The 6,000-nt window shown below is 37.3% G+C and overlaps 1 protein-coding gene across 3 annotated transcripts in view; it reads left to right on the top strand.

The window, feature by feature from the left end:
- Positions 1-1,079: 1,079 nt before the first annotated feature.
- The window catches only part of LOC129776558 (ABC transporter G family member 20), a 94,373-nt gene continuing 89,452 nt past the window's right edge, over positions 1,080-6,000 (top strand). For 2 of the 3 annotated variants that reach the window (XM_055782264.1, XM_055782267.1), the window contains exons 1-2: positions 1,080-1,235; positions 1,762-1,899. The gene's annotated coding sequence lies outside the window, so the exon portion shown is untranslated. The remainder of the gene's footprint in view (positions 1,236-1,761; positions 1,900-6,000) is intronic. The other variant, XM_055782266.1, reaches the window with a different exon arrangement.

Genomic DNA, 6,000 nt, shown 5'->3' with positions numbered 1-6,000 from the left:
ATAGATCAATTTATCTTCGCTCGAAAGTGAAAATGGATTTCAATGTGATAAAACGCACTCCTATATCGTCTTCTATCTATTTAAGAAAAATGGATCGCCTAATGTGTTGATAAGATCAAAACTCGAGAAAGGAATTGTCCGATTTAGGGCTGTCTTCATTCTATCATATATCCTGTATCAAACATTTATTCCATGTAACGGAAAAACATGTTATTTGCAAGTGGATGGAAAATCTTGCACGAGAGTTGTGTCTGAAAATAATCTGATATTATAATGTCTTGTTTTGGTAGAAGTACTGATATTTTATAGTAAAAAATAATTTTAAAGGGTAGATCAGATAATCAGTCAATGAACGGTTCTGCGATTGGAACCATGAACGTGCGCTTAGTAAGAAAACGTATTTTATAACGAAAAATAAATTTCGGCTAGTAAGAAAATAAAAATATATACGGTTTGTTTTCGGATGTTTTATAAAATGTGACTACTTTCTAGTCGAATTGTTGACTATTTTCTATCTATACAATAAGTATCTTTGGGAACTGGGACCGACACTGATATTGTGCAAACGCTCTTGATGCGCGCTCAATGGAAAGCGTAGCAAGAAAAAAACGGGGCTTAACGTTGTAAAGAGATTAGAAGCGGAAATTGAGTGACGTGTACAGAAAGTACAGTCCCCTCAATTCCCGATTGCAATTTATCACTGAATGCGGCTTGCAGCCTATTAGCAACGCACGAAAGCTCTCTAAGCAAACCCAAACCTAAGATCGCAAACATCGATCGCGTTTTGATTGATCTGCATGACGCAGCATTCGCACACCGCCTTCTGATTCTGCGTCAACCTTTCATCGGCTTGTGATTTCATCCGCGTCGATCGTATCGGTCTCGTCTGACGCGCGATAAAGCCCAAACGGTAGCAGACCCAGCCCGCCCCGAAGAATCCATCGCCTCGTAGTCAGGCTCATCGGAGGAGAAGTTGCTTCTTTTTATTTTGTCGTATACCCCTTCCCAAGCAACACATTTCGCCGGCTACGATCGCCACTTGCTGTTGCACATCGAGTTTTTCGCAAGCGCAACGCGCCACACATTGGCAGTTTACTGTGAGATTCTGGTGCGATCGGTCTACTGTTTCCCCCCACCGCGCGATAAATGGTCTGTCGCGATTTATCCGCCTCCGACGAGAGTTCTAACTTTGTTCACACGCGAAGTCAATCGTTACTCCAGTGAGTACGGCGTATGTAAGTGATCACCCCGCTTGGGAATTGGTATTCAAATGATGCAGATCTAAGCGTTGATACTCTGTGAACTTGTTAGTACAAATCGAAGCACGCATTAGAAAATTTCCGCGTTTGGGAAAAATCACCTCGGGGTTAGCGTTGTGTTTCAGCAATATCGCGCAAGTCATCGGAAAGTAAAGGAAACTGATCGTTAGCGGTTACGTTTCAAGGGAACGGTATTGTGCGTAGTTGTGCCTGAACGCGTGCTTTTCAAGGCCGTTGAAAACGTTTCAATAGCTGCAAACAGATAAAATCAATAAGTTGGTGTCATCTGGGAGAGAATCGGGGAAAAAAGTGCGAATTGAAATAGCAACAGTGCCGGGCTCAGAGCTATCTTTGCCACGTTTCATTTTTGTGAATGAAACTTTTCGATCAGTGAATACTTTAGAGTCATTTTGCTTCCAGAACGACAAAGAAAATAAAGGCGTGCTTCGCTTTGGCAGTGATAAAAGTGGCTGAGTGTGGTTTGTGTTTTGTTTATTTACAGCTTTGCGCAAACATTTGCCAGCGAAGAATTCGTTACTAGCATAGTGGTTTATTTTGGTCGGCACATTCTTCATCGGAGCTTCCCCGCGAATAAGTTTCGCTGAAACAAATAGGATTGTTCATTTTTTGTTCTATTCAGGTAGGTTCGTCACTTATGACAAAACAAGTTTCTGTCGATGTCGTTTTGACTGTCGTCGGGAAAAAACAACAAACGTTCATAACGTTGGAATTCTACTGCAACCTAAAATTTATTTTTTAGTTCGACGGTAATTCAATGATTGAATAACCGTTTTATTTGTACACAGAAAAATAAGCAAAGTGGATAGAACCTGCGAGCCATTTCGCGCAAACTCGCCTATGAGATTGGCAACACAATCTCGGAACATATAGAAACTTTGTGGCTGTGATGATATTAGCTAATTAACACGTTAAGCCCCGCGTGGTCGTCGTCGGTCGCTGTGAACTTTTTGTTAGGAGAGCGTTTGTCACTGGAATCGACAATTACACAGAAACAAAAAAAATTAAATATGATTCATTTTCGGATCTATTAAAAAATATGACTATTTTCCAGTCGAATTTCTAACTAACTTCTTATTATCGAACAAATCATTGGAAGCTGGGACCGACACTGATATTGTGCAAGCGCTCCCCGTTAGGTGCTTTTTCGCTCTCTCAGTGTGGGCTAAATGAAAAGCTGAGCAATAGCAGTGCCGGGCTTACGTGTTAAGCATCTTCTTATAATTATAATTTTTTTTTAATTAATCCTAACCTGCATTCCGGAAAGGCCAAAGCTGAACATTTTGACCCTTTGTGGTCTGCTCTCAGCCACTATAGCAAGGAATCTAAACACTAAACACTTTGTTCAACAATGTAATAATTAAAAAAAATCTAAGCGAATATCAATGTCTAGTGAACTTTTCCACGAATGTATTAGGAGCAGGGCTTGGAAATATCGAGCTTATTAAGTAATATTAGAAATATATTTTTATCAGTGTAACGTGTTTATTTTGCTTGGCGATATTGCTATCATTCATTCGACGTCAACAAAATTTATTGCTGTGTTCATTCATATTCGTTCTGTTCTAACTGAGCTTTCTCCGAAGTTCGAATCATGAAAATTCATTCACATTTATTCATTTCCATTGAATTGTCAGAAATGTTGTGACTGTTAGTTTCCAATGTCCTGGAAAGTGTGTGACTTTCTCATTGAGGGAGTGTTTTGCTTATTCTGAAGAGTGTTGTTTCAAAAGAGCAAGATCAGCTCGAACATTCACAGATATTGCTAAAGATTACATAGGCTTGGACGGCGAGGAAACGTTCTGCAAAATCGATCTGATTAGTGAATGCAAACTTCATCACCCAAAACTGAACGTTGGCAATTTCATCCACCCCTGCCGATAGCAACACTCGGAATTATCTAGCGAATGCGATCTGCTGGAGGAGTTTGATCCGAATTTCGAGACAAACGACACACTTACGGCCATCCCTCGAGTGAATATAAGTGAAAGAATGTCACAAGCTCGGTGGCCAATGAGCCATTGTAGGTTTATTTGCATCGATATTTCCATCGTAAAATTAAAATAAAATCGATTTCTATGTAATTTAGTTGTTTCGCAAATATTTTTAATTCAATTGTAACAGAATTCACTTTTTGGTCAGTCACGCAGTCAGTTGCACCTCTGGTCGTTTTAACCTAATTTGCTGTTTAATTTTCACCGCAGAACTAAACACACCTATACTTTTCCACGTCGGAATTGGAGTGTTTCTGAAGCATTTCTGATAAATAGAATTGGAATTGTATATTCAATATGAGGGGCTTAGAATGCAAGGGGTGTAAGTGACTTGATCGATTACTCTTCATCAACTTTTTCTTTAGTTAATAAATCAACTGTAAAAATGTTCCAAATTAAGTTTGCAATATAATTCGATAGTTGAAGTTCTAATCTATCTTCCACATTGTCAAATACAGCTGGGAATGTATTTGCAGCTAAGTTATGACCAAAAGAGAGAGTCGATGTAGAGAAATCGATCAAATCACTTACACCCCTTCATTCTAAGCCCCTCATATGTAAGTGACTTGATCGATTTCTCTTCATCAACTTTTTCTTCAGTTAATAACTCAACTGCAAAAACGTTCCAATTTTAGTTTGCTATAGAATCCGATAGATGAGGCTTTGACCTCTCTTCCGCATTGTCAAATACAGCTGGGAATGTATTTGCAGCAAAAGTTATGACCAAAAGAGAGAGTCGATGAAGAGAAATCGATGAAATCACTTACACCCCTTTCATTCTAAGCCCCTCATATGTAAAATGAAAACATTTTAACTCGCTTGCTTGAACTGTTTCAAAAAGCCTCTTCCTCGGCACACACTGTGCTTGCTGTGATTGTGACGCTTGGCATTGGTTCATTTTCGGTATCCCGAATGCAATGAACGAATGTGGCCTGAAATTTAGCAGAAATGATTGATGTGAAAAAGATAGTTCCAAACACTGATAAGGAGTTTCTAAGAATAAAAGGTGACGGTATTCGATATAAACAAAATATTATTAGTATGGAAAGATAAGAGGATTTCTTTCAAGGAATATTAATTCCGACCACAAAGGGTTAAAAATTCGATCTAACCCGAAAATGACAAATCCTACGGAAATATAGCATATGGATGACTATGGGATTGGTCGTAATTTCCAATAACAAAATATAAAAAATCATAATTGAAATATACACAGAAAAAATGCATTTTAAAAACACTACATATTTCCTTTAAAAGGTCATTTCAGAACTGACAGATTTTTTTCAAGATAGACTATAAACTTTGCTACTAGTCATCAAAAAAAAAGTGGAGTCGATCTGGCACAGTGGTAACATCCATACTTCTCACACTAAAGATCACGAGATCAATTCTCACTACCGACATTCATCCAAAATGGTGAAGTGACGAACCAGCCAAAAGTGTTGAAAGTTACTACAATACAGAAAAAAAAATTATCCAAAATCATCCAACAACAAAATGGGTATATATATGAAATATATTTATCACAATTTATTTATTTCTACGCGGGAACTAAAGAGTGTTTTAGTGTGAAACACCGCAACAAAATCAAATACTTGTTGTATTTTGCATATTTTTATGATAATCAATTGAAAAATTGTAAAACTCTACACTCAAACCGATACAGGTATTAATATTCATAGGTATTTATGATTTCGCCTATATAAGCAGTGTTGCCACACGTACAGATTTTTTTTTTTGTTACAGATTCTGTACGGTACAGAGTTCAGATTTTCGTCAAAAAGTACAGATTGGTACAGATTTTTTCCGCGTGTGAAATTTCTTACATTCGAACAAAGCAACTTGGCAGCAACATGACGACTTTTACGCCGCAGTATCGCTTGAAGCGATTTTTTAAAATTTTTCACTCATGATGGTACGCAATCTAGATTAAAAAAAACTCTGTATAAGCATTATATAACACACGAAAGACTTGCAAATGTAAATGTAGTATTTGTAGTAAATAAGTGAGTAGTTTTTCATGCTAAATTTCTACAACGAATATGTTCGATGGTACAGATTTTTGGACGAAAAAGTACAGATGAGAAAGATTTTAACCCCTCTGGTACAGCTTTAAATGTGGCAACACTGTGCGACGAGTGCGAGTTCGTGATAGTATTCGAGAATAAAGATTTTGTATCGTGATACATTTTTTATACGAAAATTTGTTTTGTGCAAATCGGTTGCGTGACTTAGGCGCCACCCTGTATATGTTCACAAAAAAACACAACAAAGTAACAAAGTAAGTTACAAAATAAGAAAACAAAAATATATATGGTTTGTTTTCAGATGTTTTACAAAATGTGACTACTTTCTAGTCGAATTTTGGACTATTTTTCTACAATAAATATCTTTGGGAGCTGGTACCGACACTGATATTGTGCAAACGCTCTCGATGTGGGCTGAATGGAAAGCGCGGCAAGAACTATTCGGGACTCAGCGTGTTAATTTTTCCTAAAAAGGTGGTTTTTGTACACATATTGCTTTCTTGACTTTGAAACATGAAAAAGTTGTGATTAGAAAAACTTTTTCCCCGTAGAAGTTTCCATGTATGGATGACTTGTTGGTTATTATCTGGGCTAATCCTATATTGTTTCAGCGTTTTTACTATTTTTATCTAGATTTTTCGAATAGATTTTTTTCGAACATTTCCAGATTTTTCGTCTAGTTTTTTTTCGGACAAAGTTGTT

Source organism: Toxorhynchites rutilus, chromosome 3, assembly GCF_029784135.1.
Source record: "Toxorhynchites rutilus septentrionalis strain SRP chromosome 3, ASM2978413v1, whole genome shotgun sequence".
Classification (NCBI taxonomy): Eukaryota; Metazoa; Arthropoda; class Insecta; order Diptera; family Culicidae; genus Toxorhynchites; species Toxorhynchites rutilus.
This window is presented reverse-complemented; position numbering and strand designations above follow the sequence as displayed.